This window comes from Mustela erminea, chromosome 10 (genome assembly GCF_009829155.1).
Source record: "Mustela erminea isolate mMusErm1 chromosome 10, mMusErm1.Pri, whole genome shotgun sequence".
In the NCBI taxonomy this organism is placed as follows: Eukaryota; Metazoa; Chordata; class Mammalia; order Carnivora; family Mustelidae; genus Mustela; species Mustela erminea.
Window position 1 is genome coordinate 45,818,267 of NC_045623.1, and position 23,049 is coordinate 45,841,315.

The 23,049-nt window shown below is 40.9% G+C and overlaps 1 long non-coding RNA gene across 1 annotated transcript in view; it reads left to right on the plus strand.

Moving 5' to 3' along the window:
* The window catches only part of LOC116567183, a 71,379-nt gene extending 62,157 nt beyond the window's left edge, over window positions 1–9,222 (plus strand). The window contains exon 3 of the long non-coding RNA XR_004276144.1: window positions 8,406–9,222. This is a non-coding gene — a long non-coding RNA (uncharacterized LOC116567183). The remainder of the gene's footprint in view (window positions 1–8,405) is intronic.
* The last annotated feature ends 13,827 nt before the right edge of the window (window positions 9,223–23,049 follow it).

The window sequence follows — 23,049 nt, forward strand, 5'->3', positions numbered from 1 at the left end:
CTACATGCAAGCTTATTTCTTTACTATATGTTGTTCATTTGATCTTGACTCCATGAGGGCAAGGCCTTTATCTACATGGTTGGTACTTACTACTGAGTTCAGATCCTTATACACAGTAAATGTTTAATAAATATTGGTTGAATGCTAAATGAATTAATCTATCAGACTCTGCCAACAGAAGACATGTTTGAGCAGTTCAATCTTGTGCATGTTCCTTACCACTGAGAGTCAAATAGAGTTAATGAGATTTTATTGTGATAGAGGACCTTAGTTATCAATAGCCAAATACAAAGCTGGAAATGATCAGAGAGATTAAATGAGTTTTTCAAAGGTCATAGCACTCCCTTCCTCAAATTCTAAAAAATTCTAGGATTAGATAACTAACTTGTCAAGCAACTTTTATTCATGTAGTCATTTTAATAAACATTTATTAAGCGTTTGCTATGTGCCAGGCACTTTGCTAGAGAGAGGTATTAGAGATAAAAGACATACCTTGCCCCAGAAGAGTACATACACAGATGTGGAGAAAGTGTTTCTGCAGAAGTAGGTGTAGAATCCTCTGGAACCACAAAACTGGGGCACCTAACCCAGCTGAGGAGTATAAGAGAAGACTTCAAGGAAAAGATGTCTTGTGTGTGATGTCTTGAAATATTTATAAATAAGCATTCTACAGGCTGACGGGCATTTCGGCCAGAAGAACAGTATATACAAAGACATGGCAATTGAAACATTAAAACCAGAGCAAAATGGAACACTTAGGGAAGACACCATCAACCCCCAACTTTCCCCTGGGACTCAGCTCAGCCATCACTAGAGAACCGCACTAGAGAACCCCCTTGACTTGGTTTGTCAGGTCTTTCCCCATGGTAGAATGTACCACACTGTATTATGATCACTCATTTGCTTCTCTGTTTCCCACACAAGACTGCACAAAGAAATCTGTACTGATTATGTGCTAAATGGATATTTGAGTTTGGGCAAGGACCAGATTGTGAAAAGCATGAGCAGGTGAATTATGTGGCTGGAATTTTGTTTTTGATAGATTACCATGGTCTGAGGAATTGTGGGCCGGTCTGTTTCAGAGGGGCTGAAAATGAAGGCAGGGTGACTGACAGAAGGATATTGAGATGAGAAACTATTTTTCATATCCACTTTATGCTTAAGGTAAAATCTCTTCTGGTGACTATGTTAAAAATAATTTTCATTAAAAAAAACTGAGGTGGGCACACATGACCCAGCTTGTGTCATACATCTTATAGAATGTCAACATGAGTCCTCACAAGTCCTTCCTTACTGAGATTTTTTATAAGAAAACTGCACTGTCCTGTCGTTCCCCTCTGATGCCCAGTCTAACCCCTCACTTTTTTCCTCTTTATCAGCAAACTTCTCGAAAAAAACTCATCTGCTTTTTAAACTCAACTGCTTCTCAAAAATGGCAAACTGTGCTTTCACTAGTTGCCTAAAAATTCTCACATTGTCTGAGTTGTTCATTCTGTTGATAGCTTTTGGGCTTCTAAAATATGTCTTTTCTCTTCTTGCCCCAGCCTTGTCCCCACTTATTAAATGATGTACTGCACCGAACTGCTCTTTAAACGTTAAAATTCCATTCTCTTCTCTTCTTGGTCTACACAGAACATTGTCATTGTCATTCACCTCCCAATCTTCTAGTATTACCAGTACATCTAACTTTTACATCAATATTCCCTAGTCTCTGCTTCTTTCAAATGAATGTTTCATAGATACCTCAAACCCAGTATATCCTGATGTGAATGCCTCATCTCCCTCGTCCCCATAAAGCCTTCTCTTCTGTACCCTTTATCTCAGATAATGAAATCATTGTATACTCAATCAGCCAAGGCGTAAACCTCAGAATCATTCTTTGCTCCTCTTTTGCTGTTTCATACACGCCCCCAAATCCAGTTAATCACCAAATCTGATTAATTTTGTCTGTAGAATAACTTTCATCTTGTGGTTGTAATGATCAGAATTGTCCAAAAATGACACTGAAAGCTCATTGTTTGGGCAATGAGCTAGCTGGAACTAGAGATTCTTCTTTCAGAAAGAGGGGCTACACCCAAGACCCATTCCCCATAAATCAAAAGGTTTTCTCCTTCTAGCAAGACCAACTGCATGATCTCATGGGCCTGAGCTCTCTAGGTTTTGAAGAGCTAGCCTTTCTGGTCAGTTCCCAACTGTGGGCACCTCAGATTTGGTCTCATACTGGGCAGCCTGCAAAAGGAAGTCTATTTTCTCAAGCTTGTCCTAGAAAGACAGAGACCCATGGCTGAGTAGGGGACATCTTTCCACTGGAACATAGATCCAAAATGTATGTCCAGCTGAGCATAAACCCCAGCGTGCCCTTCTGTGGAATCATGTTTAAGATCTAGAGACCTTCATCCTTTCTTGCCTTCTTGATCTAGCTTGTAAGCTCTTCCTCAGTGAAGTCTGTTGCTAAACCCTTGCCATATACCTTTATAAAATATATCCCAAACAATTGTAAAGAACAGGAAAGAAGCCACAAGGGACCCAGGTGGCCTGTCACAGTACCTCTCCATCCTAAAGCAGTATCTTTTGTTAAATCCTCATTACCTCTCCACTGGAATACGGCCTGCTCACTGAACTCCTGCCTCAGGTCTTGCTCCTTTCCATTCTAACCTTCACATCAGGTCTCAGGGTAAATTTAAAATGAAAATCGGATCACCTACTCCCCCTTTTAAATCTTTCAGTAGCAACATAGGGCCTATAATAGTGTTTTTCTTTCAAAGGAAAAAAATGCTTTCAGACTCCCAGTGTTGACTTAAATTATTTATTATAATATTAACAGAACCTATAGATAAATAGGCCTAGTATAGTATAACAATTTCTTTTTCTCATAGAAAATATGCAATTCGAAATCCAAAAATAAATATAAAATTGAATATAAATAAAACTATACAGCCAATACAATTCTAATTAATAGCATTAATTTAATGTGAAAGATTAATATTAAAAATGTAAAGCTAAATATTTCTACATTTCTGTGTTCTTTCTTTAATCTGTTTCTGTATCTTAAATTTAAACATACTAAGGAGGACAGCTTTGTTTATTCAAGGATGCTGTCAATAATGGTATTAAGTAACATGACAGTATTGCTTACTGTTTTAGGATATTCAGACAACCTATCTATTCTAATTTTGTCCTGTGCAATAATCATCAAATGCCAACTTTAATGAATGGTCCCTTGATCCTCTGAGGCTGAATTAGTAACTTAAAAGTAAGGTGATCATTATGCCATATCTAAATCTGTTCTAAATGATTACTTAATCCAATTATTATTGGACTTGTGGATGGGAAAATAATGTTTGAGGTTATTTTTTATTTCTTATAGTTGTTGAGAAATATTCATGGCCAAGCACAGAACCAGTGGAAAGATGTGGGAAATGACTCATTCAAACCATTCTGAAATGACTTGACCATAAATCAAAGCTTCTATCATTGTTTCCATGTTTTCTTAAATTTAGAAGTCTATTCAGTCTAAACAAAAGCACCTTTGTACAGTGCCCCCATGATGTTGTATGGTCTTTATTTGGTATAAATAAAACATTTTATTTAATCAATCTCTCTCAGATCACTTGTTATAAACCAGAAACACCCAAAGGCACATCATTCCCCCCATGCAATGTTGTTTTTATGATCTCACATTAAAGCCTACTTACTGTTTAACTCAAATAAAAGTCATATTCTGGGGTGTGTTTTATTTCAATTATCAATGAGAGAGAAACATTTTTTCATAATAATTAATAAAAATAATTCAACAGAAACACAGTGAAGTGTTTTGTTTAGCCTGCACAGAATTATTTTTTACAATCAGACTTAAGTACTTTTTAAAATGAGACAAGTGATCGGGACCTCTGGGCTGGTGGACACGTAGAGGTGCTGGGAGAGTGGCACCCTAGTGGGCACGGAAGCTGCGTGTCCTTTCCAAACCTCACCCTGTGTGTGGCTTCTATCTGGCTCATCCTGTGCTATGCCATTTTATAGTCAACCGGTGATCTCGGCCCAGCAGAATGGTGGCAGAAGAAGGAGGGCTGTTCTGCCATCAACAAGGTAGTGATCAGAGAATACACCATCAACATTCACAAGTGCATCCATGGAGTGGGTTTCAAGAAGTGTGCCCCTTAGGCACTCAAGGAGATCCAGAAATCTGTCATGGAGTGAGATGGGAACTCCAGATGGACACACCAACACCAGGCTCAACGGAGCTGTCTGGACGAGAAGAAAAAGGAGTGTTCCATACCATATCGGTGTGCTGTTGCTCAGAACATGTAGGAGGATGAAGATTTACCAAACGAACTCTGTATATTGGTTGGTTATGTCGGTAACTGTCACCACTGTCAGAAATCTACAGACAGTTAATATGGATAAGAACTAACCACTTATTGTCAAATAAAGGCATAAAACTGCAAAAGACAAGAACAAAACAAAATACAAGTTTTTGAAAAGACTGCGACTTGTACTGGTATGTTCAATTGCATTAAGTAAAAGTAAAAAAATAAACGGGGCATGTGAGCTAATATATCACAGGCTCTACCACTCTTGAGTGTTTTGTAGCCACTGTGATCATTTATCTGCAAAATGGACTCTACTGAGTATTCAACTCCTACAGTGGATGTAAGGTGACAGTGTAACCATGGGCAACAACTATGGTGGTCATCAAGATGACCCAGAATATATCTGTATTCATATTAGGGCTTTTGTGTGTTTTTTCTTTTTCTTTGCTTTGTTTGGATTCTCACCCAAATGGAAAAGAAAAAGCTTTTCTGGGAGAAAGTTTGCATCTGAAGAGTGTGCCCTCATTTCTTCCATCTTAAGCCTATAGACTCCTCTGAGAAAAATTGGCCTAGAGGATAAAATCAGATTTCTTAATTGGGTGTTTATTCCATTTTAGTGCCATCTTAGGTGTTCAACAGACCTTCCCTCCTCTCTTATCATACACTCTATATTCCTGCCACATCAGTTTCTTGGTTTGTTTGCATTTCTGTTCTTGACATTGTATTTTCAAAAACTGGAGGCATAGAATAATACTTTTCTTCAAAGAGGATTTTTATTGGCCTTTGCTAGGGACTTGAGGCAATACTAATCTTGGAAAACATTCATCAGAATTTTAGCTTTGAGGTTCCCTAGACCTAGTAGCCATAAACCTAGGCTGCAAGTCCAGCAAGGTTGGCTTATTTCTGGATCACTCTTGAGACAAATCCTTTAGGGTCCCACCTTAATGCGGAAAGATTGTTTCACTCCCCAGATGGGGCAGGTCAAAGGTTTTATTTTTTCACTCTCTCCCTTCAAGGCTTCCAGAACCACAACTAGGTTCTGCAGCTGTTCATTCCAAATAGGCAAGTGTGCTTGGGTCAACAGCAATTTTGGATGCTGGGCTTCCTTTTTTGGATCCTGAGCGACTCCTATGGTCTTGTTAGCTCTTAAGTGCTTTTAAGAAGATGCTTTTATATTTCCTCCTTTCTTTTTGTTATCTGCAGCAAGAGGGTTAATTAAAATCACTTAGATTGCCATCATTAGAAGAAATCTCACTACAAAACCTCCCTGAGCCATGAATTCGGTCATCTCCAGCACATAGTACAGTGCAAGGCACAAAGTTGATGCTCAGTAAATATTTGCTGTTGAAAGAATCTGTAGCAACACCCAACCTAAAGAAAGGTATTAAGGGAAAAATGAAACAACCCACATAAAAACACAAATTCAAGGTACCATTGGACGGCTCTAGCTTGAGAGATGTCATGGCCTGTCCAAGGTCCTAAAGCCAAGCGTGGGAAGAATCAGAATTCCTGATTCCCACTCCAGGGTTCTAGGAGAAACGATGTTCCAGTGAATAACTGCCTTGTGGTATTAGAAAGGCAAATCTTCCTGGGAGCGATGGAGCTCATTGGTAATGGCCTCCTGTCAGGACAAAACTGTTTCAGTGCCACATGACCGCTTCCCAGAATCTCTCTGGGTGCACGTACACTGACTGTCACATCTCAGCCTGGAGATACTGCATGGCACGCACCATCCACTGGAACAACACACCAAATAAGTGGAATGTGTGCAGCACTGTTTCAAAGAACAAAAAGGACAAAAGGCTGGGAGAGAGGCAATCTTTCGCTGGCCACTGTCTCTGCCTTTCAGTGGAGCCTGGATCTGCGTTGGATCTGACTGGGGCTCCATCGTGGAATGTGATAACAGGTTTGTTGTTGTAGCTTGACACTTTCATCTGTTAATCTTGTGCTTTACTCATGAAGCGTGGCTTAGCTCAGATCCGCTCAGTTCCACTTGCCTCAAAACAGTCTTTCCTGAGGGCATGCCATGTGCTCTGTGCTGGGGGTTCAGGGGTCAGGAGTATGGGCAAGACACACACAAACTTCTTTCTAAGAGACTGCAGCAGGTGTAGACAGACACAGGAACATAATGATTACATCCCAAAGCACTTCACTATTGGTGTCCCCAAAGAATTACTTCTTTGGGGTTAGAGTGTGGGGCTATTTCTACAGATGGTTTTCTTCAACAGTTTAGGTCACAGCTTACATGTTAGATCTTCAGTCCACTTAAATTCAGCACCAGAGCAAACACTGATTTCTGTATTAGGCTTCAATTGAACTCAAACAACGCTGACTACAGACTCAATATTTCTAAGAGCACATGTGTGCCCTTTAGCTGTGAGTCCGTTCTATTTCTCTGGACCTGATTTCTCCAACTGCCGGAAGGAAAGAGTGTTCTTAGTTGAAAATTCAGCCCTAAAGAGAAGCTGGAGACTATGCAAATCTTTTGAGAAATCTGTTTCTCACCAAATTATTCGTTCACTTTTACAAATTCAAATGCTGGGATAAGTTTCAGGGAAGGAAAAAAAAAAAAAAAGGAAGAAATCTGATCAGATAAGCTTCCATGCTTTCCAGCTTTTGGGCACTAATTCACTCTGAACTGTGATCCAGCTTTCACCATCTAATATTTCCACCCATCTCTAAAGGGTATAAAGAGTAGACAGTTTCTTGATTTACTGGTCAGGAAATAATGGGGAAGTGTGTGTGTGTGTGTGTGTGTGTGTGTGTGCCCATGTTGTGAGGGTTATGGGAAAGACAGTGGGAGTAAAACCTACCTTGAACAAAAATAATGCATATCCAAAGTGAATCTGGCATTTGACACTGAGCAGGATGAATTTTCTGCACAGTGTTTGATATAAATGGGAAAATGGAGGAAGGGGAACAGTGCTGTGTCAGCATACGGATTGCAAATGCAATAAAAATGGTATCTGAAACTAAGGAGGGGAAATGGGGTACAGTTTAAAACACTCTGAGTGGAAAAAGGGAAAGCAGAGGTGGTTGTCTACGTGGAGAAAAATAAAGCTGAGTCAGAAAAGGAAGCAAGAGAGGAAGGAACAGAGGAAGGGGAAGCGGGGGTGGGCAGAGAGAGAGAGAGATAGAGACTGAGAGACAGAGACAGAGACAGAGGGGGGATAGAAAGAGAAGGACAGACAGAGAGAATCAAAGAAAAAGACTTGCTTTGCCCTGTTTAGTACTTACCCAGTCTTAACAAGAACTCTGCAAAGTCGATGTTATCCCTATTCTCCAGATGAGGACACTGAGGCTTTGGGGGTATGGCTAACTTGCCCAAGGTCACACAGCTGGATGGATGGAGTTGGAATTTAAAATTAAATCCACCTAACTCTGAGGCCTGTGTCCTTCCACTTCCCGGTAGGGGCCCTTATACGTGTTCTGGGGAGTAATCCTGTGCTCACAGTGGGGCAGGGGATTAGAATTCTGAACAAAGTGCTTTCTAATCATTTTACTGTCAGAGGGCCTCCACTTTACTTAGTACCAAACTCCAATTTTTCCAGTGTGAAAGGAGGCCTTTGCAAAGTAGAAAAAGTGCTTTCATTCCGGAGAGAACCCTAGGAATAAGAAAAAAGGAATCCGTAAAGAAAAGCAGTGGGGGAGATAGCTAATACCACTAGTTTCATTCTCATAAGAGAAAAAAGAGACATTTTAGAAAAGATCTATTGTGTGAACTTGAAAACAAGAAGTAAGGTCAGAAGTGCTATGGTGGCAGGTCCGCGGAGGAAGTAGCCACTAGAATAATAGCCTTGATTGCAAGCCAGTGTTAATTAGGCTTGTGGGTTCTAAATGAGCAAAGAAGATTGAGCTCTAACCATCAGTTCCCACATGGATTTTTTTTTTTTTGGTAGCACAAAAAATTATTTAATTTTCCTTTCACACTGTCCTTTTGAATCCTTGCATTAATAAAATCACTTTTAGTGGAAATATCAGCAGCAAGAAATATGAAATACTAACAGCAAGCATTTTTAAAATGCCCACAAGAAGCAGCTAGGAAATTGACACCCGATTGCCAGACATGTTTTACAGCTTTGCTCTTTACCACAGATCCGAGATGATTTTTCTTATGGAGAATTTTCAAGTTTCCAGATGCATCAGGCTGCAGAGAGCAAGATCTAGTGCGAGGCAAGTGCCTGCTCCATTCCTGCTTGAATCAATGAGAAGAAGCATGGAAGCAAGGGGTCTTGTACCAGAGAGGAGAAAGCGTGCATCATTCAGGGAGAGAGAGTAAGAAAGGACTGCTTACCCTTGGTTTACTCCCTCTGTAGTCTGTGCTTCCAGTTCCTGATATTCATTAACATTTTTTTGCTTAATGTCTGTCTTCCTAAATAAACAGAGAAGCTCCATGAGGCTGGGGCTCTATCAGTTAAACCTCGTGGAAGACACAGTAGTAGGGGTTAAAAATCTGGCTCTGGCACTAGGATTACTGTTGTTCCCACCCCAGCCCCACTACCTGTTAGCTTTGTAGCCTTGGGAATGTTCTGTTTTCTCAGCCACATTACAGGAGCGATTGCGCAGAAAAACAACATGATTTAATATTTGTTATAATAGTGGCTGGTACCTATATAAACCAAATAACACTTTTGCTGCTATAATTATTCTTTATAGCTGTATACCCAGTGCCTAGCTAGTATGGTGTTGTTCCTGCAAAATAGTGGGTTTTGGGTTTGTCTTTTTTTTTTTTAATGAATGGGTAAGTAAGTGAAACAAAAATTTTATTTCTTTTTCCTCTTGGAAGGAAATCGTTTTCTTCTTAAGTGATTAGAAAACCCGAATTTGCCAGACTACCTTAATTTTGTTCCACATGCTGATAGAAAGTCAAAATCAAGACAAATGCCTGGGGCATCTGGATGGCTCAGTGGGTTAAGCCTTTGCCTTTGGCTCAGGTCATGATCTCAGGGTCCTGGGATCAAGCCTCACATCAGGCTCTCTGCTCAACCGGGAGCCGGCTCCCCGCCTCTTTCTCTCTGCCTGCCTCTCTGCCTACTTGTGAGCTCTCTCTGTGTCAAATAAATAAGTGAAAAAAAAAAAAAAAGGCAAATGCCCAACGTGGTACACTGATACATTTTGTTCAGGTACCCATACTCCTAATGATTCTAATAATACATGTAACTTCTGTTTCATAATTATTTACAGGGCAATTATGTCTGTGAAAAGGCAATTGACAGCCAACCCTTGAATATATTCTAGCTCTTAGTGAACATGCTTTACCTTAACTTCCAAATGGGATCAACGTTTTCCCACTGGTAATTCTGTAGAATAAAGAGCTCCCCTGTTTAGAGCTACCTTTGAAGCCAATTCATTATTCTTTCTGTGAATTTTAATGTCCTTATCTTTTTTTCTCTCTCCCTCTTTCCTTAAAGTTATATTCTAAAACATCTGTTGTGGAGGTTATAGCCAATCAAGGAATGAATAATTTCTCTCTGATGGCAGTGCAAGCTGATGGAGACCACTGTTTGCTCATGGATGTGACACCACATTTAACAAATCCTATAATATGAGATGAGGCTAATGAATATGAAACATTCTAGTATTTCAGGCTGGGCTCTTACAGCCCCAGAGAGCCTGAGTAATTGTTGTTGGGTGCTTTTGTATTCGATGGCCGTTCTTTTAAGAGTGTCTCTTTTCCTGCACTGAGACATCTAGAAGAGATGGGACGAGGTTGTTTAGGGGTGCTGCCTGGTGTTCATAATCTCTCTGAGCTCCAAACAACGTAAACCTTCTTAGTGACCAGTGGCACCAGTATCACCTCCGTGGCATTTATTTTGGGACCATGACTTCTTGCTTTTTTGAAAGAGTGTGGTCTAATAGCCTAGGACAGGAATTACTCTGAAGAGTAAGGCCTAAGAATGATGAAAAATCAGGACTAGCCTGCAGTGTGGGGGCCCAGGCACAACCTCCCATTGCTCAGGGAAGACAGCAAGGTTCATTTCAATATCAATTATTTTCAGTTTCGTATTTGGCTTCCTTTTTTATTTGTCTTACATGACTGAAGTTAAGCTTTGAGTGTGTCTTTTATTGATTTTTATGAGTTAAATTTTTTATTTTGAAATAATTGTAGACTCACATGTAGTGGTAAAAAAAATAATGCAGAGGCATCCCATGCTGTGTCCTCTACCCAGTTTCTCCTAAGGAGCGTCTTTGAAAACTGTAGCACGCTCTCATAAGCAGGATGTTGCTATCGATACAGTCAAGACCCAGGTCCATGGCAAGGGTCCCACACACCCGCTTCCTCCACCCTCCTTTATCCTTAACCCCTGACAATCACTAATGCATTTTTCATTTCCATAATTTTGCAACTTCAGGAACATTGCATAACTAGATTCATACAGGATATCCATTATTTTAATCTTTAGGAGAAAGAAAGCTGTAGCCAGGGATGGGCTAGAAGTTAAAAATCAAGGCGCTTGCCTGGTACCACTACTAAGTAGCGCTGTGATTTCAGCAAAGTCATCTAATGGCATCTTCAGAGGGAGTTAGATCTGATGATCTCCTAGGTTCCTTGCAATTCAAAATTGTTCTGATTCCATGACCAATATGCTATCACAGATAAACTGAAACAACAGGGGGGCAGGACTGAAGCTTCAGGAATGAAGGAGGGTCACTGTCCAGGTATCTGAGGATATTTCAAACAATGTTCTCATCCTCTCTACTAGAGGGTCACTTTTGGATACCCCCTGCCATGTGAAATCTCTCTCCATTTTCAGTTATAGGAGACAGTAGAATATTCAGGAATTTCTCTCCCTGCCCTTTCATTAAGTGGGGTTATAAGGGCCTCTCTCAAATGCACCAACAGAGGAAAAGCATCCTACCTATATTCAAAACTTCATCTTCTCTCACTCCCCATGAATGCTAAGACAAGACACTTGGGTGGTCTGCATCCAGGGACACTTCCGGTCATGAGGAGTCCCTGTGGACTGCAGGGTGCAGCGGGTGGGTGGGCAGGCTGTTAGGAGCCAGTAGCTCCACTGGCAAAGCAAGGTGGTTCAGGGCGAGTGTCACGTGTCTGACACGCACACTCGCACAAGGACCTAGGTGTAGAAGTGGTGTGTGCACCGTCACTACCCCGAAAGTCTTCATAATTTTATCTTCCACTTATATTTGATAAGTAGAGTTTCATGGATAATGGCATAGTTGTATGTGTTCACGGCTGTGGCTTGCCACCCCACTGGCACAGAGTCTTTACATGCCCTGCCAGCCCAGAATTCTGGGGGATACACGATGTGTGGGTGTCAGGGAGACCCAAAGCCAGTACCAGGTAACTGGGGTACATCTACGACTGAGTAAATGGGCTGCTGAGCCCCAAGAGACCATGCATTCTATTCAAGTCAGAACCTGCTTTGAGTGCTACAAGAAGGCAATACTTTCTAAAACACATGAATGGCCAAGGAACCTTCTCAAGTCTTTTCTCACTTGCGTTACTTCTCTAAACTTAAGCTGAAAATGATGACATAAAGAGAGGGTTCTCGTGATTCCCACTCCCGTTCAGTCCTTCCTTACTCCTCACCAAGTCAAAGGTGAAATGTGCATGTACTAAGGAGTGAAGTAAAAATAGTTGTGTTGAGGCGCCTGGGTGGCTCAGTAGGTTAAGCCTCTGCCTTCAGTTTAGGTCATGATCCCAGGGTCATGGGATCGAACCCTACATCGGCTCTCTGCTCAGCAGGGGGCCTGCTTCCCGCCCCCTCCCCCACCGCCTACCTCTCTGCCTACTTGTGATCTGTCAAATAAATAAATAAAATCTTTAAAAAAAAAACAGTTGTTTTAGTTTTACGCACTGTTCTCACAGCTCTGGGAAGAACAAAATGCATATATGGATACACCATGAAATATGAATGGTGTAATTTTGGTGATTCTGTGTATCAGTTAAATGCTCTGATACTTGCATTTAAAACAGGCGTTGCCCAATATATATCACTATAAATAGTAAAATTCATCATCATAATGTCAAATTTTAATTTTTTTTTACTTGAAACCACATTCAATAAAAAAGAAACTCCATGATGAACCAAGAGACAGATCACAGAAGAAAGAAGAAATAGTTTATGCTAGTATCTTCAGTGACACTCTCCCCTGTTCTGTATAAGAGGTCCCACGCTTTCATCTTGCACTGGGCTCCCAAGTGATACAGCAGCCTTGGGTGGTCTGACGGTCGGGGGATGCCAAGCACACACAAATAGGGAGAAGCTTCCTTAGATGCATTCATTGATTTTTTTTTTTTTCAGTTTGAAGAAAAAAAACCAACTTACCTAACTCTATCAAAGTATTTTTATTTTGTCTGGGAAGGACACAAAGTACTCAACAGAACTGAAGGAACACCTGAGACAACAGGCTCAGAAAAAGCAGAAATCAGGAAAGTTCAGAGATGCAGCTGTGGGAAGCAGAGGTCAGTCCTGTGGGTATTGTGGTTAAAGTGAATCTCTTCCAGCTGGTTGTCTCTGCCTGTGCAGGTCCACTCAGCAGCCTCAGTCTGAAGGGGTATTTCAATTCATCCACCATGGCTTGCCATGTGGTTAGAAGAGGGCAGATCTCCTTGACTGACAGTACCCCAAGACTGCACACAGTAGGAAAGTCACTCCCCAGATAGAAATTGGGGTGCTGATCAGCAGTAAGGGAAAATGCCAGATGAGTTGCAAATTCAACAAATCTTTATTGCACAAAAGAGATCTTCTGAAAATGTAATATCTATACCACCAAAGTATTTGTGCACACCAAAATCCTGATTTTAATAATCGGGTTGATTCCATCAGTCCACATATCTATGGACGACAAAACTTGGAGAGATTACTTTCATTTATTCTTTCATGATTCATGCAGGAACTCATATTGAGAGCCCACTACAAGCTGCATTATGTCAAATACTATTGGTCAATATCAGTGATGCAGCCGTGGGAATGATAGACATGATCCCTACCTTCAGGGAGTTTGTAACTTAGAAAGACTAGGATGACAGCTACAAGATTGTCAGAGATTATGAGATCCTAATGAATACATGTTTTATCACACACCAACACCTGCAAGTGTACACACAAAGGACGTGCCGTTGGATTGTGACATTGATGTCCAAGTCCTGCTGTCTGAATAGATAAAAAAAAAAACTGTAGTGGTGTTTACAAAAGCATGGTCTTTTTCATTTTTCAAATATCACTGGCTTAGGCTACACCTGTCTGGTATGGCTAATTCTTTTGAAGGTTCTGTGGATCCTTTTCCATAGTCTGCATGGTGGTTGAGAGAATGGGCTCTTGACACCCAGCTGTCTGTATACAAACCTGATACCACCATTCATAGCTATGTAAGCCTGAGCACGTTCCATAACCTTCATTCCTTTCTGTAAAATGAAGATAATCCCCTACTACCCAGGCTGGTACTTAATCAGTGCTTGTCTATTACTACTACTACCACTATTGAGTTGATGTCATCATTTCACCTTTATTGGCCACATTCACTAAATGCTAAGGAGCTCTCATCCCTTCCCCTTTCTCTCCATTGTCTAAATTTAGTGTTTGTTCTTAGAATTTTCTGCAACGATGGAAATGTTCTGTATCTGCATTGTCCAAAGAGTAACCATTAGTCACACATGGCTCTTGATCCCCCTAAATGTGGTTAGTGTGACTGAGGAATCGAATTTTTCATTTTATATCCTCTTTATTAGTTGAAATTTAAATTTCAATTGCCACAAGTGGCTAATAACTAACATATTGGACCGTGCATGTCTAGAAAAAGGAGCTTTGATTGAATAAGGACAACAAAGAATCTTTGATTCACATGCAAGGGGATCTCTCTGATAGGAACATAGCCCAGTTAGAGGAGAAAAGACGGTTTAAAGGTTATCTTCTCCCCCTCTTCATCTTGCTTCTCTTCTTCTCTCTTTTGCTCTTTTCCCTTCCATCTCATATAGCAATGACTTGAAGGGATCCCTCGTTTATCAACTTTTTCATCTTTCGAGGAGTCAAAGGTGGGCCCCAAAGTGAAGGTGATAGGAGGCCAGCCCCTAGACTTGACCTTAGCCTGAAAGGATAAATGATTCTTGCTGGTCTCACACATACCAGCTCAGTTCACTGGTATAAAAGACCGGAAAAAAAATTGGAGCAAAAGTCTAGCTGGTGACAAGGATTTTGCATTTTTCTAAGCTCTTTGTTGGACCTCTCTATTCATTAGAAACTTAGTTGGGGGCCAGGATCCAGGGACTTCAGTTCTTTGCTATGAAAGTTTAGAAAGGGCTATCAGACTTTAAAAGTCCCTAGTTATAGCCACGTTCTTAATTCCCTTTAGGTGTAATCTTTAGAAATAATATTACCAAGTTTTCTTCTTGCAGAAGACTTTGCAAAACACTGGCCACCTGATTCTTATTAAGATGGTACATGAAGATGCTTGGCGCGAAATAAAACTTTGCTCGACTTTCAAAAAAAAAAGATGGTACATGAAAATAATGCTGAGAAATGTGCCCTTTTGTCCTCAGCATTTCCTCGAAGGTGACTGATATATTCCTTAGACTCTTGGAGGCATCCACAGTCTTGAAAAGAATGAGAATTATTGCAGCAGAAATGCAAAGAGGAAAAAGAGCCAGGTGAAAGGGTTTTGACTTCTGTTATAGACTATTAGAGCCCACAGCAGGAAGAAGTTTTGAAAGGCAAAACTTTTGAGTTAGAGAAGATTCATCAAGAGAAGGTAGTTTCTGAAAAATCATGAGGACAGCCCTCAAGCATACAGGACATAAAGATTCTGCCAGAATATCATACTGGGAAGGGAAACAAAAAGATTCAAATGATCTTGCCTCCAGTGACTTGAAATGATCATTGAGACCTGGAGGGAGTAAAAAGTGGGATGGGGCATGGGCTCAGAGAAGGAGCTGAGAAAGGAGCCCCATATAAGGGAACCACAGGGAAGGGAAAGGAAACAGCAACAAAAGATCACTCTCCCCCAGTACAGTGGGGCCCCGTGGAAACTAGACCAACCCCGCAGACCATATCTCAACACTCCAGGAGGTACTGACCAACATCTAGCCAGGAATCCACATTGACTCTTTATGTTGTCCCTGATGCCTGGTGGGACCCTTTTAGTAGTGCGTCTTCTAGCGCACTCTTTATTGGGTTGTTCACCAGAAGAAGTCAGGCTTTGCTGAGCCCCACCGCCCAGCTGAACCATCCCAACTAGACATGACTCCATTTTTTAACTCCTCTGGAACCCTCATAACCACCTTAACTAGGTGATGAAAATGTCTCATGTTGACAGGCATGTGGGTAGTGTGTAGGGAAACATGGATGGATTGCATGGTAGAGAAATCCACTCCAGTGATACAGAGAATAATTCACAGTCTTACTTTTCTTAGAGCCAAAGGTCTGTATTTTTATAATATGGATGCTTTAGGTCCTCCCATCTATGTTTTGTCTTCCCAGTTTTGCTAAAATGTAGGAAATACTGTATTGATTTTTTTTTTTCTTTCTAAGGAAAGGTAACTTTCTGATTTTTTTTTTCCTTTTGGGCAGAAATATGGCCCCATGTATTAGCCATTCATCTCTGGTTGAGAGCACATTCAATTCAATTCAATCAGTTTCACCAAGAATGTATTGAGTGCCAATTCTAAATCAGGCACCATGCTACTTCCTGGTGATACAAAATTGAATGAGACATGATTACTTGCATTCATGGTCTGGAGAGAGCTTAGTTCTGTGTAACCTTAAAGATCATGTTGTTCATTAATACATTCTTGTTGTCACTGTGGGGCAATTGGTAGACATGAAAACATTTCAGTAAATGAGTCTGGCTTTTTTTTTCCTTGGCTGCAAAGTACTACTTGACCTATTCAAAAGTGACTAATGTGGCCCTTTAAAAGATGTTGAAGAAGGTCTTTGGTGGTTCCGCCTATTCCAGCTTCTCTTTTTGCCAGTTCTTACCTTCATCACTCAAACTTCTCGGCTGTGAAACCCTTTCCCACTCCCATGACTACCTCATGTCCCACCTGCCTGGCACTGGGTCAGACTCCTGTGTGTTCCCAAAGCCGAATTCCTATTGTCTTGGTTGTTCCCATTTAGCTCTTGGAGACAGCTGCTTGAGGGTGGTTGAGTGGGTAGCTGGAGGCTGTCCAGCTCCATTTGGCTTGTGCTAATAATTTAGAAGGTTTTGTTTTATTTGTTTCCCATTCTGGATTTTTTAAATGGAAATTTGCTGAGTGGGGTGGAAAGGTAGCAGGTGGGTGAGGCTGGAAGAATGGGGCTGGGTGCATCATTCCTGCCACCTGTTAGGCTGAGAAATTCATTTTTTTATTTTTTGTGCTTTGTCTCCACCATCTGCCAACCTATGTGAGTCAGGTCTCTTTGGTTACAAGTAAGTTACAAAAACTAACTTGACCTCATTTAAGTGAAATGGATGTTTATTTTGAAGACATAGGGATCTTTCACAGGACCCAAGAACAGGTGGACCTCGGGAGGGATTTTTGTTGTTGTTGTTGTTGTTGTTTTTTAAATTAAATTTATTTATTTTCAGAATAACAGTATTCATTATTTTTTTCACCACACCCAGTGCTCCATGCAATTCATGCCCTCTATAATACCCACCACCTGGTACCCCAACTCCCACCCCCCCCCCGCCACTTCAAACCCCTCAGATTGTTTTTCAGTGTCCATAGTCTCTCATGATTCACCTCCCCATGAATCTCACGATTCACAATGATTTCCCCCAATTCCCTTCTCCTCTCTAACTCCCCATGTCCTCCATGCTATTTGTTATGCTCCACAAATAAGTGAAACCCTATGATAATTGACTCTCTCTGCTTGACTTATTTCACTCAGCATAATCTCTTCCAGTCCCGTCCACAAATTTGGGTATTCATCCTTTCTGATGGAGGCATAATACTCCATAGTGTATATGGGCCACATTTTCCTTATCCATTCGTTCAGAAGGGATTTTGAATGAGCACCTGGAAAGTCTGGATCTCTCCCTTTTTTATCCCTTATCTTTATTTCTCATGATTCACTGGCTTTCCCTCTCTTTTTCTCTTTTTCTATCCATGTTTCTGTCTTTGTCTATAGACTCTCTTTCTAGGTTTCTTGTCTAACATGTGGAATATGGCCACCTGAGAGCATCCAAATTCAGATGTTACGTTTCCATTCAGATGCAAAGACTGACCAATACTTCTCAGTCTCAGTTCCACATCCACATCCAATTAGTAATGTTGGTCTGGTGCTTATCCCAGGTTAAATTAACCAGGAGGAGAGGTGTGGGGACACATAGTATGAACTTGCTGGAAAGACGAACTTCTGTGGACCAAGAGACAATCCCTAAATAAGGGAAGATAATTGAGAATAATAGAAGATTTACTAGATAAAATTATCCCTAGAGATGTGCTATAGCATATGCCTTTCCCCCTTCTAGATCCCTCTAGTTCATTGTTTATGTACCTTTGCCACAGGAAGATATAATCATTGTAATTCTTCAAGGCTACCCACCTGTATTCAACCAGATTCATACGGTGGCAGGTAATAAAATTGCAGTGGTTGTGGATCTCCACATATTAACATCTTGGTATCTAAGTTCTCAAGTAGTTGGTTTGTCATTCAAGAGGTTGTGAGTGTCTCTGCTCAATTAACTATTGAATATCCAGTGATAACAATAAAGGAGCAATAGCTCCTTGGATTTCTGGGTCCTCGTTTCTCCTCCTACTCATCAAGAAAGGGAAATAGTGATATTTGGAAAGTAAGGGCACTTGAGTTCGAGCCCTGACTCTGCTGATCATCTGTAGACTAATGTGATCATAACATCATTTTCCTCATCTCCATGTAGTACAATGATGTCTGCTTCATAAATTAATTCAGGGACTTGCTAGATACCTATTACAAGCCAGGCATTGTGCTGGGTTGGTGATACAAAGGCTCTGCTCTCACAGATTTTACAGTATAATTTGAAGACCTACATTAAGAAGAAAAAATATTTTAATTATCATAAAATACATATTTTATAATTATTACAAAGTATTTTAGACATTAAGGGAGCTATAAAGAATAATAGAGTGAATATTTGTATATGCATGATCTACTTGAGACATAAAATATTCTCATGACTGCTGAAGTTCATAAACACATGTCCCTCCTTTTCCTTTGAAGAAACCTCTTCACTTAATTCAACATTTATCATTACCATGCATTTCTTTACACATTTATGTTATAGATTGAATTGTATCCCCCCAATATGTTTAAGTCCTAACCCCTAGTACATGTGCATGTGACTCTATTTGGAAATAGGCATTTATAAATTGTCAGGTTAAAGAAAGATTATTAGAGGGGTGCCGTGTGGCTCAGTTGGGTGAGTGGTTGACTCTTGATTTCAGCTCAAGTCATGATCTCAAGGTCCATGCTCAGTGTGAAGTCTCCTTAAGATTCTATCCCTCTCCTTTGCCCCTGCCTCCTCTCTTTCAGAAAGAAAAAGAAAGAAAAGAAAAGATTATTAGGGTAGGTCCTAATCTACTATCACTGTGTCCTTATAAAAAGGGGAAATTAGGATACAGAGATATACACACACTGGGAGAAGCCATGGGCAGGACACAGAGTTAGACACACATGTGGGGAGAAGCCATGGGCAGGACACAGAGATAGACACACATGTGGGGAGAACCATGGGCAGGACACAGAGATAGATACACACATGGGGAGAAGCCATGGGCAAGACAAGAGATAGACACATACATGGGGAGAAGCCATGGGCAGATGCAGGCAGAGATCAGGATGACACATCTATGAGTCAAGAAACGCTACAGGTTGCCAGCAAACTGCCAGAAGCTAGTCTACATGGATGGCACAGATTCTCTTACAGCCTTCAGATGCTAACCCTGATGATCCCTTGATCTCAGATTGAGATCTCCAGAACCATAAGACATTGATAGCCTCCCAAACCCTAAGACACATTTCTATTGTTTCAGCCATCCAGGTTGCGGTACTGTTACTGTATGATTACATATTGTATGTAAAGTGTGTAACAATGTATTGTTACAGCATGGTATTGTTACAGCAGCCCCAGCAAACTAATACAACTTACTCCATCTATGTGTTCCTCAAACAAGTTATAACTGTGTGGAGGTATTTTTAAACTTGACATAAACTACACCATGCTGCAGGTAGTCTTGTATAACTCAAATTTTTATCTTAGAATTATGCTTATGACATTCATCTGCTGGTATGTAGAGCTTTAATATCTTTATTTTTATTGTTGCATAGTGATCCATTTTATAAATACACTTTAGTTAAGACAGTTTAATTATCCATTTTCCTGATGATGTACATGACAGACAATACTGCTTTGTACATTCTCATCAATATGTCCCTGAATGCATTGAAATAGTTTCTCTGTGGTTTATACTTAGGAGTTGAATTTCTATGCTGTTATGTATTGTGCAAATTTTCACTCCGACCGGTGGTATTCAGTTTATGTTGTTCCTGTTGATACACAACCTCACTAACATACAACGTCATCTGACTTACAAATTGTTTCCAATTAGTCAATATGCGTAGAGCAGATATTTAAAACTATGGAGGGTTTTATGAGCAGGTCAATACAGGGTCCTATGGGGATGCACGACGGGTTGAAATTAACTAGGGTGGTGTGGTAGATAAGTTCCCTTGAGGGGGTACCACACCAGCTGAGACTTGAGGTGGAAATGGGTATCAGCCAGCTGGTGGGAGTGGGGGTAAAGACAGCAGCTTTATCAAGAGTGTAAAAGTGAACGTAATTACAGCTTTGTTGAGCAGGAGGACAGAGAGCACAGCCACTAATGTTAATATAGAACCTAGATGGTGATTAAGGTAAGTCCTCTTCCTGGAGGGGAAGCAATGATCAAAATATCTTTTTTTTTTTTTAACAGACTCTTTTTTAATAGCCTTTTTCTTTTAAATTTCTTCTCAGTGTTCCAGAAGTCATTGTTTATGCACCACACCCAGTGCTCCATGTAATACGTGCCCTCCTTAATACCTACCACCAGGCTCACCCAACCTCCCACAGCCTCCCCTCCAAAACCTTCAGATTGTTTCTCAGAGTCCACAGTCTCTCATATTTCATCTCCCCCTCCAATTTCTCCCAATTCCCTTCTCCTCTCCAGCTCCCCATGTCCTCTATGTTATTCCTTATGCTCCACAAATAAGTGAAACCATATGATAATTGACTCTCTCTGTTTGACTTATTTCACTCATCATAATCTCTACCAGTCCCATCCATGTTATACAAAAGTTGGGTATTCATTCTTTCTGATGGAGGCATAATACTCCATAGTATATATGGACCACATCTTCCTTATCCATTCGTCCATTGAAGGGCGTCTTGGTTCTTTCCAATTTGGCAACTGTGGCCATTGCTGCTATCAACAATGGGGTACAGATGGCCCTTTTAAAAAAAAATTTTTTTTATTTGTTATAAACATATATTTTTATCCCCAGGGGTACAGGTCTGTGAATTGCCAGGTTTACACACTTCACAGCACTCACCAAAGCACATACCCTCCCCAATGTCTATAACCTCACCCCCCTCTCCCAGCCCCCCTCCCCCCAGCAACCCTCAGTTTGTTTTGTGAGATTAAGAGTCACTTATGGTTTGTCTCCCTCCCAATCCCATCTTGTTTCATTGTTTCTTCTCTTACCCACTTAAGCCCCCATGTTGCATCACCACTTCCTCATATCAGGGAGATCATATGATAGTTGTCTTTCTCTGCTTGACTTATTTCGCTAAGCATGATATGCTCTAGTTCCATCCATGTTGTCGCAAATGGCAAGATTTCATTGCTTTTGATGGCTGCATAGTATTCCATTGTGTATATATACCACATCTTCTTTATCCATTCATCTGTTGATGGACATCTAGGTTCTTTCCATAGTTTGGCTATTGTGGACATTGCTGCTATAAACATTCGGGTGCACGTGCCCCTTTGGATCACTATGTTTGTATCTTTAGGGTAAATACCCAGTAGTGCAATTGCTGGGTCAAGATGGCAGAGAAGTAGCAGGCTGAGACTACTTCAGCTAGCAGGAGATCAGCTAGATAGCTTATCTAAGGATTGTAAGCACCTGCAAATCCATCAGCAGATCGAAGAGAAGAAGAACAGCAATTCTGGAAACAGAAAACAACCACTTTCTGAAAGGTAGGACTGGCAGAGAAGTGAATCCAAAGCGACGGGAAGATAGACCCCGGGGGAAGGGGCCGGCTCCCGGCAAGCAACGGAGCAATGGAGCACAAAATCAGGACTTTTAAAAGTCTGTTCTGCTGAGGGACATTGCTCCAGAGGCTAAACTGGGGCGAAGCCCATGCGGGGTCAGCGTGGTCTCAGGTCCCGCAGGGTCACAGAAGGATCGGGGGTGTCTGAGTGTCGCAGAGCTTGCGGGTATTGGAACGGGAAATCCAGATGGCCCTTCTTTTCACTACATCTGTATCGTTGGGGTAAATGCCCAGTAGTGCAATTGCAGGGTCATAGGCTAGCTCTATTTTTTTTTTTTAATGCTTTAACTTGATTCTTTTATTTATTTTATTTTACAAGTACTTTACATTTTATTTTATTTTATTTTTTAATTTCTTTTCAGTGTAACAGTATTCATTGTTTTTGCACCACACCCAGTGCTCCATGCAATACGTGCCCTCCTCAACCCACCACCTGGCTCCCCCAACCTCCCACCCCCCACCTTTTCAAAAACCTCAGGTTGTTTTTCAGAGTCCATAGTCTTTCATGGTTCACCTCCCCCTCCAATTTCCCCAAATTCCCTTCTCCTCTCCAGCTCCCCATGTCTTCTGTGTTATTACTTATGCTCCACAAATAAGTGAAACCATATTATAATTGACTCTCTCTGCTTGACTTATTTCACTCAGCATAATCTCTACAGTCCCATCCATGTTGCTACAAAAGTTGGGTGCTCATCCTTTTTGATGGAGGCATAATACTCCATAGTATATTTGGACCACATCTTCCTTATCCATTCGTCTATTGAAGGACATCTTGAATCTTTCCACAGTTTGGCGACTGTGGCCATTGCTGCTATAAACATTGGGGTACAGATGACCCTTCTTTTCACTACATCTGTATCTTTGGGGTAAATACCCAGTTGTGCAATGGCAGGGTCATAGGGAAGCTCTATTTTTAATTTCTTGAGGAATCTCCACACTGTTCTCCAAAGTGGCTGCACCAACTTGCATTCCCACCAACAGTGTAAGAGGGTTCCCCTTTCTCAAACATCTTTTTGAACTCAATAGTGACACCTGTTGAGTGCCAAGGCTGGGACATATGCCTTGAAGGCTGGATGAAGAGGTATTCTTTTCTCAATATAGATTTAGATCAGAGTTCAAAAGCTGGAAGCAGTAGGCTGACTTAGATTCTCAAATGTATTTTGTTTGTATGTCACAGTAATTTTTTATAATTTTTTCATAATTTTTACACTTAATGCCTCTAGTGTTTGGGACACCTAATTTTATGTCAGCTTGACTGGCCGTGGTGTGTACAGAGTAAACATTATTTCTGAGTGTGTCTGTAAGGGTGCTTCTGGATGAGATTAGCATTTGAATCAGACTAAATAAAGTAGATTGCCTCCCTCCTTGTCAGTGGGCATCATCTAGTCTGTTGAGGATCTGAAGAGAATAAAAGGAGAAGGAAGGGAGAACTGTCCTTGCTTTGCTTCCTGCCTCCCTGTGTGAGTTGAGCCATCTCATCTCATCCCCTTCAGCTTTTGTACTG